Source organism: Xyrauchen texanus, chromosome 31 (assembly GCF_025860055.1).
Source record: "Xyrauchen texanus isolate HMW12.3.18 chromosome 31, RBS_HiC_50CHRs, whole genome shotgun sequence".
Classification (NCBI taxonomy): Eukaryota; Metazoa; Chordata; class Actinopteri; order Cypriniformes; family Catostomidae; genus Xyrauchen; species Xyrauchen texanus.
The window spans coordinates 2,135,715-2,148,988 of NC_068306.1; the positions used below are offsets into that span (position 1 = coordinate 2,135,715).

Genomic DNA, 13,274 nt, shown 5'->3' on the forward strand with positions numbered 1-13,274 from the left:
TAGAAAAATTTGGGTTAGTCTCCAGCTTTATCAGTGTGATTAAATCTTTATCTTTATGCAGATCCAATAGCCACTGTCAACACAAATGGCCTGATGTCTGAGGGGTTTCAAGTACGTAGAGGTTGAAGACAGGGGTGTCCTATATTCATCATATACATAAACATATATATGTTTACTTTATTTATTGAACCTCCGACAGAATCCATCAGGACTAACCCTGATATAAGTGGAATCATACTGAATGGAAAAAAAAACATGTTATCTCTTTGTTTGCAGACAATGTTCTCCTGGAGAACCCAAAGACTTCTATTCTGGCAGTTTTGAATTCCTTAACTTCGTTCAGTACTGTGCCGGGTAATAACGTTAATTTAGGAATATTTATATCTATGCCTTTTAATATTTCCTGTAATCGGTCTATACAATCTCCTTTTCAGGTTTCAGGAAGAGGTCTTAAATATTTGGGCATGTTTATCACTCCTGATTTGAATAATTTATTTGAGACCAAATATTCTCCTCTAATTAAAAATTTTAAAAACAATCTTGAAAAGTGGACCTCTTTGCCAACTTCCCTTCTTGGGAGAGTTAATGTTATAAAAATGAATATTCTGTCTTTGCCCAATTTTCAATTTTATTATTGGTCTGCTCAACTCAAAATGATGACAAACTGGTTCATGAAAAGGAAGGACACTCTATGGATTGATTTTTAATCTCTATCTTGTTACCCCAGAAGACTAGTGTCCCTCTTGTTTATTAACAATATAGACCAGACAAAGTCCCTCATTGATAATGTAATTATAATATATTACTGGTTTGGAAAGATGTGAAAAATATTTGAATATTCCTCAAGTTATTTCTGTCCAATCTCCCTTGGCTTTGAATCCTGATTAGGAGTATTGCTCTGTTGGATTGTAGTTCTCAGGCCTTGTCTGATTTTTCAGGCTTGATTATTTCTGAATCTTTGAAGTCATTTGAGTACAGTTTAACATTTTCCCTGTGGATATTTTCAAATACCTTCAAATGCGGCATTTTACAGAGTTTAATTTAAGGCAGGAGAAATATCGTATAAAGTTATCAGAATTGGAAGAAACCATGATATCAGCTAAATCTCTCAAAGGAATTATTTCCAAGTTTTATGCCCTATTGGTGAATTCTGATTTTTCAGTTTGTGATTCTTTGAAGCCGTTGTGGGAATGGGACCTGGGGGTATCGTTCAGTTCAGCAGACTGGACTAAGATCTGTACGGCATTTTTCCACATTGTACTTCAATTCTCTACATGAACAAAATGTAAAGAATTTTCACAGGATTTACTTTACACCTGTTCGCCTCTATAGAACGTTCCCTTGATGTTCAAACCTTTGTTTTAAATGCAAGATATACAAAGACACATTTTTTCATTTATTTTGGTCCTGTGATTACATTCAGTCATTCTGGAAAGGGGTTCATTCTGTGATCCAGGAGATAATTGGTGAACGGTTTATTTCATCCCCTTCACTTTATCTGCTGAACCATACTCCTAAAGACTTTTTTGACAAGGATACCAAGTATTTATTTACAATCCTTTTATTTCTGGCTAACAAATGTATTTTACTGTGGTGGTCTGCACCCCAGGTTCTAACGGTTACCATGTGGATACTCAGTTATCAATCTTTTTACCTTTGGAGAAACTAACTTGTGATCTTAATCACAAGTTGGACAAATTTTGGAGGCTATGGAAACCTGTGCATTCTTTTCTACAGCAACTCTGACCACCTGTTTCCAGAGCAGGTTTTTACGGTTTTATTTATTTTCATTTTTCGGTCATGTTTGTGAACAATTTATGCAGGAAGAGATGTATAATTGTATGTGTACTTGTCGCTTTGGGATTGTTTGTCTGTTTGTTCATTGATGTTATTGTATGTCTGTATTATTTGACAATCAATTAAAAAAATTTAATGATATTAATCATGTTCTGCACTTTTGTGATAAATATGCTTCTTTAAGGAGTATTATCCTTTCAATACAAGTTAAGCTCAATAGACAGCATTTGTAGCATGGAGATAATATTTTAATATAAACTGCAGCAGTGTTCAAGTGCTCATTGCATCATTTCCACAACAAGATGAACAATCTATCAATGTATTGGTGGAATTTCAGTAGTATAAATGCATACGTTATGGATTAAAGTGAACCCATACCTCCACCATTAATATGTAGGATATTTTAATTAAACTGTTCCCATACTCAACCATACATATGTAGGATAAATGACATATGATCGGATTAGAAATCTGAATACAAATTCTCCACCACTGAAAACTCATTGTATCCATTCACAATTTATATGTAAGGAATTAGCTTTAATATGGTTTGAGCTTCAGAGCGCAGATCTTTTAAAAGCAGGTGACAAGATTATTTATCAAAATATCCCAGTATAAAGTGCTCTCTGAATTCAAACAACACTTTATTTCTAATCTACAACATATAACTAAAACATAGACAAACATGAAAACAGGTTGGTGAGTGAACTGTAACAAAGTAAATGTAACTTTCTGGAGTCATTCTATAGACAATGCCTTGAGAACCATCGATACTTCATTTGGTATACCTCGATTTGCCATCGGGTTACCCAAAGTATTTAATAAAACCCCAGCACTTTCTAGCAAAGGTCTGGATATCAATGTGTGTTTCCTTGCATTGCTTTGGATCGATGTAGGAAGTTCTGGTTCTTCCGTTGATGTTTTGGACCACTGTTAAGATTGTTGATGTCATGTAGATAATTGCTGGAATGATGTGGACGGCTTTGAAATGAGGCCTCCTGCAAGCCTCAATCTTTTTCCCCATGGGCAATTGCAAACTGTAGTCTGGCTTTTTTATGGTGGTTTTGGAGCAGTCCTTCAAGTTAAGTCCATATAGGACTCCTTTTACTGTGGATACAGCTATTTGTCTACCGGTTTCACAAGGTCCTTTGCTGTCGTTCTGGGATTAATTTGCACATTTCACACCAAACTATGTACATCTCTTGGAGACAGAATGTTCCTCCTTCCTGAGCGTATGATTGATGGCTGTGTGGTCCCATGGTGTTTATACTAGCACACTATTGTTTGTACAGATGAACGTGGTACCTTCAGGCATTTGGAAATTGCTCCCAAGGAGGTCCACAAGATTTCTTTTGATTTTCCCATGATGTCAAGCAAAGAGGCACCAAGTTTGAAGGTAGGCCTTAAACACATCCATCCACATGTTCACCTCCAATTCAGTACACCTCCTATGATAAGCTAATTGGCTAATTGTCTAAAAGCTTGACATAATTATCTGGAATTTTCCAAGCTGCTTAAAGGCACAGTTAACTTAAGTGTATGTAAACGTTTGACCCACTGGAATTGTGATATTCAATTAAAAGTGAAACAATCTCTGTAAAAAATTGTTGGAAAAATTACTCATGTCATGCACAAAGGAGATGTCCTAAACGACTTGCCAAAACTCTAGTTTGCTAACTAGAATGAAAACTGAGGATTGGTTAAGAATTTCATTTGAATGACTTCAGGATGGATGGATGGTCATTGTAACAAAATGATAACAAAATTCTCTATGGCTCATTCAAGACAGCAGCTTATAAAACATAATAAAAGTAATACAAATCCATAATTTAAATCCATTGATAGATAAATAAGATAAAAGTTAGATTAAAAGTAGGATAAAAGTCAAGATAAGAGACTGTTGTAATCAATAATGTGCATAAGTAAATAAATAAGGTGCACTAATAGAATATTTGTAGCAGCACGTGTGATTTCCAGTGAGTGCAGTGGTACAAAAATCTAGACACAATGATGTTTTATAGGGATAGTAGAGGCTACAGCTCTTGGAAAGAAGATGTTCCTCAGTCTGTTTGTACGGGACTGTATTGTCCTGCATCGCCTGCTGGATGGTAAGTCAAATCAAGTCAAGTCAATTTTATTTGTATAGCGCCTTTCACAACACACATCGTTTCAAAGCAGCTTTACAGAATATTAGCATTAACAGACGATAAGAACTGTAATGTCTATAAAGTCGATTAATCATCATTGTGTAATTTAGATAAAATACGAATTTTAATAGTGTTTATAAATAATTAAATGATAATTGTATTAATAACCCCAGTGAGCAAGCTGTAGGCGACTGTGGCAAGGAACACAAAACTCCATAAGATGTAGATTAATGGAGAAAAATAACCTTGGGAGAAACCAGACTCACTGTGGGGGCCAGTTCCCCTCTGGCTAACATTATGAATGTAACGTAAATATTAATTATGTATAGGTAAAATCATGGTTTAACCTCTTCCCAATCCTGTAAAATTAGCCTAAAACGCCTAATCAAGGCATACCCAAAGTAAATTTAAAGCTGTTCTTGAACTGTTTGGAGTACATGCATGGTTTTGGTCACATTTGAAAGGGGACACTCTGAAGTTTTTTCTCCAGCAGTCAGAATTACTGTAAGTGCTACTGATTTTGAGTAATAGAAGTTTGAACACAATGAAATAGAATTTTCTTTTTCCGCCTGAAATTTTTTTTTGCATACAGATGCCTGCAGATGACTATAACTTGTAGCTATTAGCTTGAGAACACAATGGGATCACAGCATGAATCCTTACCTAGTCCAAGTTCAAATTTTAGAACAATACCATAAAAAATGAATATTTTACACATGTTTTTCTAAGGGTACACCCAGGCGTTTTACAAAAGTGCCTTTTGGATACTCCAAAAGGACCCTTTGGTAACCTAGGACAAAAAGGCTCCTACTTTTGAACGCTTCAACGTACAGTCATAATTTTGGGCTCTAATGAAAGATGACACTTAGAGCTATCATATTCCATATCCAGATCCACTATTAGTTTTGCTGACACAGAATAACTGATGCATAAACACATTAGAGTGCCTTTTCCCTTCTTGAAACTAAATGTTGTGTATATAAAAGAGTCAAAACTAGTGCTATGGTGGACAATTTGTTTATATAAAAAATACACAAACTATTTACATGAATTTTTACACAAAGTATTTACAAACCATTATAAAATTGTACATGTTTCTAGCAACATGCCAGTCATTGTAGCAGTCACATCTGGGTACAAAGCACAAAGGCAGAACACAGGAAGAGTACTTCACTGGTGTCTTTGCATGACACTGCCTGCACTTCAGACGACCAGCGGTGCAAGATTTGGTGATGTGCAACGGCCTGTGATCTGCTCTTCGGTGGAGCAGGAGATACGGGTCTGGCTCCTCAGCAAGGGTCTCTCTGAAAGCCCTCCTCTCTTGATGAGGTGCTGTCCTGCTGCTCCACTTTATGTGGCCGCTTGCTGAGTGGGGAGAATAAATAAATGTAATTTACAAAGCTAGACACAACTTTTCCATCTTTTCTGTATTTTATATATATATATATATATATATATATATATATATATATATATATATATATATATATAGTTTATTTTCGAGTGTGTAAATATGCATTATTGTATGTATATTTACTGTAAATACTGTATACTTTGCCAATGTACTATGGAACAAAGAGATGGGCCTACACCTCCCCCATGAATTCAGCATTGTAACAAATAGATGGGCCTACACCTCCCCCACCTCCCCGCATTGTAACAAATAGACTCTCAAAGACAACATATATTCTTATTTTCAACTTATATATATATATATATATTTACAGTAAATATACAAAACATCTATATAGCATGTCAATAGATCTGAAACAAACAATGAACTAAAACCTCACACACGCACATACAAATACAAAAAACACGCACAAACGGTTCAAACACTCACTGAGGAAACACACGACAAAGGGTAATTACAAAATGTGTTCATTATTCAAACTAAAGCTTATTTATGCGGAATATACAGTAATATATGTTATAAAACATAAGAAAACACTTACTTGTCCAGAGCCATGTCTCATCTCTCCATATTTCCTCTGCCTCCAAATCATCCGTATTGTTTTCAGAAATTTCATCTCCAAACTCAGAATTTTGACAATGAATGCCTTCTTATATCACATCCTGGGGTGAAAATCCTGTTTTTCGTGTCCGTTTCACCATATTTAAATCGCCAAATGTGTAAACAGTTCCAAAACAGTTCTCCAATGGCTTTACGCTGAGGCATAAAACTGTCGGTAAACTCGAGGCTGCTTACGCACACGCATAAGAGAACCATGCTCTAATGGTTCAACTAAAGCCGCATATCACTGTTTTCAGAATTTCATTGGCTATACGATGCGTCAGTCATTTCCACTCTTCGATGTAATTGGTTTGATCAGTAAACAAAGGAAAGTGGGTATGCCCTTACATTCGACACAGACTGTGGTTGGGTATTGAAGGCTTTGGATAGGACATGGAAGCTCCTATTGGGTCAAATGAGGTGTCAATCGAAAGGTCAGAGTGCGTGCTTCCATTTTGATACCGGATATAGGAAATGTTTACATCTGAACTGAAGTTATTACCGATAATATGTGAAAGATTAGGCACAGCTGCCAGGTGCTTTGAAATGATGCAACAAGAGTCTGTGGATATTTATTGATGTAATAATGTGATTTGGACTAAACATTTTACTTGATTTGATCGTTTGGACATTTGACAATGAAACAACACCGCTTTTGTCGGGAAGTTATGGCTCAGTGGACTACTATGAGGCTTCATAGGTGAGTTGCCTAAATTTTGTTTTTGGTTGTTTATATGTTGGTGGTCTGACAAAGATATAGATTGTACCTGCTGTTGTGATTGTATCTTAAAAAGGTTTACATCGTTCGAATCACGAGTATCTCAGCTTTCCAAATATATGTATTATGTTTACTTTTTTTTTTTTGGAGTTTTATCTTTCAAAAACATAAACCTCTGAAACACACCGTGGGTCGAGTTCGGCACGTCGGACCGGGAAAGCGTTAAAATTATTAAACTAAGTGATAAGGGTCATTGATTAAACATAGATTGTGTTTGAACTGTAAGATTAATGACCAAAGTCTTTGAAGTCCATCTTGATTAATTGCAGAAGTTCACATAGATGCAATTGTCCTTGTTAATTGGCTGATGAAGGCTTTTGTTGGCAATTGTTAGTCTAAGCATTCCATTTCAAGATCGTAGTCCATAAATAGACTGAGGTGATACAGGTTGGAGTTGGCATCATTTCATCCTCTGAAGTCCGTCATAATAGATTGAAGTGATGTTTGGCTGGCACCGGCTGCATTTAGTCATCATCATTCTGCGACATGTAGCAGTGGAGTCCAACATGAAGCAGGAATGGTGCTGGATCCAGCCGGTTCTGGTGACCTCAGGATAGGAGTCCCGAGGTTGAGACAGGGAAACAAATAAAAAGATGTAAGCGTAGATGCCACTGAATTTATTGTAGAGTTAGAGATCATGCTCAATGTTTCTGGTTTCTGGTTCCGGCAGACCCAACTAAAGCAGCCTAATTGTGGGATAAATTAGGTGTATGCCTGGCTAAATAGATGAGTCTTTAGTCTAGACTTAAACTGAGAGAGTGTGTCTGCATCTCGAACAGTGTTTGGGAGACTATTCCATAGTTTAGGAGCCAAATATGAAAAGGATCTTCCTCCTTTAGTGGATGGTAGAGAGTCGAACAGGGAGTGTCAAGGGTGAGTTACATCACTGGCAATGCTTCTAGTTTTCCTTTGTAGCTGACTGATGTAGACTTCACCCAGATTCAGGAGCTCAGATCCGATGACCCCAGATCCGATGACCCGTTGGGCTTCTTTCGCCACACAATGTAGTTCTCTCCATCCAGCAGCAGTGCAGCTGGAAAACCACACTGTGGCGCAGTAAAAGAGTATACACTCTATGGTACTATTCCTGAGTAATTGTTGAGGTAGTTGTGCTTTTTTCAATTTCCATAGGGAAAATAGTCTCTGTTGGGCCTTCTTCACTACATAAGATGTGTGATATGACCAAGTCAGATCGCATGAAAAGTAGACTCCCAGGAACTTTAAGTGCTCTACACTTTCAACTTCCTCACCATGCATGTAGAGGGCAGCTTGTTCTGTTTTCTTAAACCTTCTGAAGTCCACAATGATCTCTTTTTGTTTTTGTGGTGTTGAAGGTCAAGTTGTTGACCCGACACCATTGGCGCCATGCGAGGTTTGGACGTGTGAACGGCGACACTTTGCTAGTTTTATTACCTTTTGCGTCATAAAACAGTGAGATGCGATACACCCTGTTCCATAACTGTTTATGAAGATCAAAATCTTCAGGCCCTGGAGACATTAAAAGACACTTATGTGCTCACGCTTATACCCCAAACAGGGCCGCAGACCAGGGACTCATTTTGGATGGTGTGGCGGGAGAGATTCAGCATCAACTCTCCAGCATGTCGGCAATGGTGGTGAAAGTCGTTGCAGACTTGGAGGATCTTGCTGTAATATGTCAATCGATCTCGGAAAAGAACTCGGAGCTCCGACTTCCGAGACAAATGGAAGGCACGATAAGACTATAGCGTGAGTTTGGGGCGTGACTACTTGAACTAGCCATTCAGCCAGGAGAATATGAACAACTATGGCAGACTTCTGCAGAGGAAAATAAATTTAGCTTGATCTACAGATGTTAAAGCCAAAATTCAAAGACTTGTTAAAAGACACAGAGAAAGGAGTAAACAAGAGTGAACACTGGTGTCGTATTTACAAGGTGGAGGACACACACACACACACTTATCCCCCACAACAACAGCGTTCTCGCCTAGGGTGTCCAAAATGGTCAGAAACGGCACTGTCAGAAACGCTGACTTGTTACCAGAAACATCCTACCTCGTGTACTCGATCCTGCGCACAGCACATACAGCTGCCTTTCAATCGGCAATGTTATCAGACCACTGTTTATGTTATAGTGGTCTTGTTCATTACGATGTTAACATTTATCACCTTTAATTGGTATTGTTGTGTGTACTTTAGGCTCATGAGTGCATTCAAATGAAAACAATTGACTGGTGAACTATCCCTTTAAAGTCATAATTTTAAAGAGAATAACATAAGACTGTAAGCAGAAACCCTAATGGAGAGTAACGATTCCTGCAGGACTGTTTTGACTTTGGACAACCGATCTCTTGTAAACTGAGAATAAAAACAGAGGGTTCGACTTTTAAGTGACAATATCATTTAGTATCAGATTCTGACATGACTGTCAATTGTCATGAAAATATTAAACAGCATTAAAGGAAGAAACATACCTGAGGAAATAAAATGATCTTCATCAGTCTGTTGTTCCGCTGTTGTGTTTTCATCTTCAATCTCTTCCTGCTTCACTTCAATCTTCACTGATGTCTGCAGCATCTGCTGTTCATCATCATCTTCATCAGTCTGTTCTTCTGTCGTGTTTTCTTCTTTTATCTCCTCATGCTTCACTTCAATCTTCACAGGTGTCTGCAGCATCTGCTGTTCTCCAGCATGAATCACATCCACCTGCTCTCTCATGATAAACATCTGAACACAAAAACATCATCATTATAATGGACTGACATTCATCAAACTCTAAAACAATATTATATGATTATACACAAGAACAGATCTGTTGAACAAAATAACAGTTTCTGATATGGTATAAATACAGTAGCTAGCTTGCTAACTACAGAAACATGAATAACAACAACCTAAATGTATTTCCGTAACGGCACTGTTGCTAGTACGTTTATCGTTACATTATATTAATATAGTTGTATGTGTTAAGTACCACCTTACCAGCAGATAACCAGGGTTGATGTTCGATTCTTGGCCAAACGTTGATTTAAGTTGGGTGAAACAATGTTACATAAACCAGATGTTTGCACCTTTTTTCTTCTGTTTTTTTAAATCCTAAATTTATAAAATTGGTAAATTGCATGTAGGGAAAAAGTAATTATTATTTCATTTGTATTTGTTTTAAATACTAAAATATTGTTAAACGTCCGATACGAATAATGGAAAGCTGGCATATTTGAAAAGAATTCGGGTCCATTCGGTAAAAGCACATTTATTTAAAATTACCCGATACCACTAATATCAGTCCCAACCCGTGTCCAAGACACTATTAAATATATATTTAAATCACAAAACAAACTTGGTTACTCTATTTATTTGCTAAATATAAAGGACATAAAAAAACAATGAATCTTAAGAGTAAACTGGTGCACGGGATGTAAAAGAGCAAAAAAACTCTAGCAAGTTTAACTGAATCTAATTAAAGTTATATATTATAGACTTTGGTCCAGGCTGGTACAGGATAAATGCCAACATATATTATATTTTAATGTACTCATGAACTGGGACACTAAATAGGAATAAATATACTAAAAGGAATATGTAAATATAAATACAATTAAAGATAATATATTTACCTCAGATCACCTCACAGAAGACTTCTCATGTGCAGATTTAACAAACAAAGTATTTCATCACACAAATATAAAGGGTGAAAATGTTTAAAAATGAACACAAAACATATTTTTGATCGGCAAATCACTTTATCAATCTGTGAATTACAGTTGCAGTGTTTACAGATCCAAGTGAGGCGCAAAATCCGATTCTCTGCAGAACTATTAAATCTAAGAAATTATCTGAAGATCAGGGAACATGCTGCAATAACCTCTTTTAAGGGACGTTTTTAGGACATTAGCGCGACGTTTCTGGAACGTTAGTCAAAGTTTGTCAAGATTGAACTTTACCAACACGTCTTCAAACTGGACTAAAATAGAAACATGAGTTTAGCCACAGACAGACAGAAAGTGGAAATAAACCTGTTCTGAAGTGTTTTAGTTGTTTTGTTCATCTCTTGCATATGACCAGTAATCCCAAAAGTATTTACACAAACTTGAGGAAACCAAAAAGCGTTTGTTTGTGCCCGTCTCTCCAATATATATTATCACCTTCATTGAACTCATTTACAGTCAGTCGCTGGATTTAAAGACTCATTTAAGCAGAATATTCTCACATTTCTGTTTGTTTCTCCTGAAAGGGATTTTTTAAAGCGTCTGTAACAAAACAAAGTGACATGCGTCGATAAAAACTTATTTTACACTCATTAAAACACAAAAGAGAGAAAAACAACATATATAAATAAATATTAATCTCACAAATAATGTAAAACACATTGAACACGTACCAAACTGAGCGCTCAAACTGAAAATGTATCTGAATCCGTCCCCTATTCACTATATAGTGCACTATGGCTTTCTTCTTCTGGTATTTTCTGTCGGTTTATGAAACAACTTCCGGTGAATTTCCGCCTCCTGCTGGACTGGAGTGAATAAAACACCCACATCTGATTATTCAGTCCTGCTGTCGAACTTTAAAATACATTAACTTTAAACTTTTCTACAACATTATACAGGAAAATGAAGTGACCGGTTTTATATTTACATTGACATAAATGTTTGGAATCTTTTATCACTTCACAGTTTAGAAGAACACATTCAACAGCATCTGGAAACCACATTTAGTAGAAAAGTAAAATTAAAATTGTCATCAATTACTCACCATCATGTTGCTCCAAACCTTTATGACTTTATCCTTATTGAATATTTTCATACAAATTAGTTAAAAAGGAGCCTGTCAAGCACCAAAATGACAAAAGAAAGGGTTTCGTGGTTACACCAGAAAAAAACAATAATCAAAGCAAGTAAGTACAACTACCCCCCTAAAGATTATTTTGTATAACAAGTCCCCCACTTCCTGACGAACAAATCCCATTTCCCCAGCCTTCTAGAAAACTAGAATGCCGCCTCAAATGCCGCCACCCCGCCCATCTCCCCGGACCATTGCCTAAATGAGGGTGGCCCCAGCCTACTTCCATCCCCTGAGGATGATTTTACAAACCAATCATGACTCCGGCTAGGACCCAACTTTTTAAATATTTGTCTTCAATAGTAAGTGTCGTCCCATTGCCCAGGATATAGAGTCTGGGGCAAATTGAAAGTTCAGTGTTCAACACCTCACACATATATTTCTGAACCCCCAACCAAAATGTTTGGATCTTTACTCATCCCCAAAATACATGTACTGTGTCCCCGTCTTCTGATTGGCACCACCAGCAGGTGGGTGTGTCTTTAAGACCCAACCTATATAATCTAGAGGGAGTCCAGTAGAACCGACGCAAAATCTTAAATTGCATCAGACGGACCCAAGCAAACAGACCCTTTTCCCATAGTTTATTGAGAGAAGACGAAGCTCCATCCCCCATACTCTGAACTAACTGGGAGTAATACACAGATGCATCATGACCTTTCCCAAAAGCAGCAATCACCATTTCCAGAGTATCTGCCATTTTGGGGGGTGTACACCACTACCAAAAATAGTACAGAGCAGGTGGCACAGCTGTAAATACCTAAAAAACTGGGATCTAGGAATCTTGAAATGTTGAACCAAATTAGCAAAAGATCTCAATACTACACTCTCATATAGGTCACTGAGTGTATAAACCCCCCTCCCAATCCACTCTAACCAACAGATAGGGGACATATTAATATGTAATTTAGGGTTCAGCCATATGCTTGAGGCAACATTTAAATAAATCTCCGAATGAAACACTGTGGACACTTTTGTCCAAACCTCGTGCAAATGCAAGATAACAGGGTGTAATTTAACTTAATTTAACAATAGCGAAATAGGGGCAAGGACTTCCTGTTCAATACGAAACCAGGGAGGGGCTCTCTCAGGTGGAAGTGACCAATAAGCCAACTATCTGAGACAGAATGCATAATAATAAAACAAAATCTTGGGTCGTCCTAGCCCACCCTTGTCAATCGGCCTATTTAACTTATTGAAATGTAAACTAGGTTTTCCATTCCAAATGAAGGACCTCACTATGCTATCAAATTGCTTGTGTGAGGGGGACATCTACAGGGAGAGACTGTAGCAGGTAGTTCAATTTTGGAATTCAATAAATGTAATGAAGCCCACCTGTCCACATCGCTGGAAAATCTTTTTTTAAAGGGTCAAAATTAACTGACTAAATCACATAAATTTGTTGGGAATAAAATACCCAAACACTTAATGCCCTGTTTGGCCCATTCAAAGGTGCCGGGCTGAAAAGCCGTTACTGGGCAGTACGCTGCCAAAGCCAAAGCTTTGGATTTAGACCAAACTTACTCTGTATCCCGAACATTTAGAAAAGGAATTGATCATTCTGTGGAGGCAAGGCATAGATCTAGTGGGGGTTGGAGATGAATAAAAAAATATCATCTGTGTAAAGTAAAAGCATATGTGCCATACCTATAACCCCTGGAATTTCATCCTCCTTTCTTATTGCAGCTGCTAATGGTTCCAGGGCAAGATTGAACAA

At 37.2% G+C, this 13,274-nt stretch overlaps 1 pseudogene; it reads right to left on the reverse strand.

The window, feature by feature from the left end:
* The window catches only part of LOC127625516 (zinc finger protein 14-like), a 91,028-nt pseudogene extending 79,945 nt beyond the window's left edge, over positions 1-11,083 (reverse strand).
* Between the last annotated feature and the right edge of the window lie 2,191 nt (positions 11,084-13,274).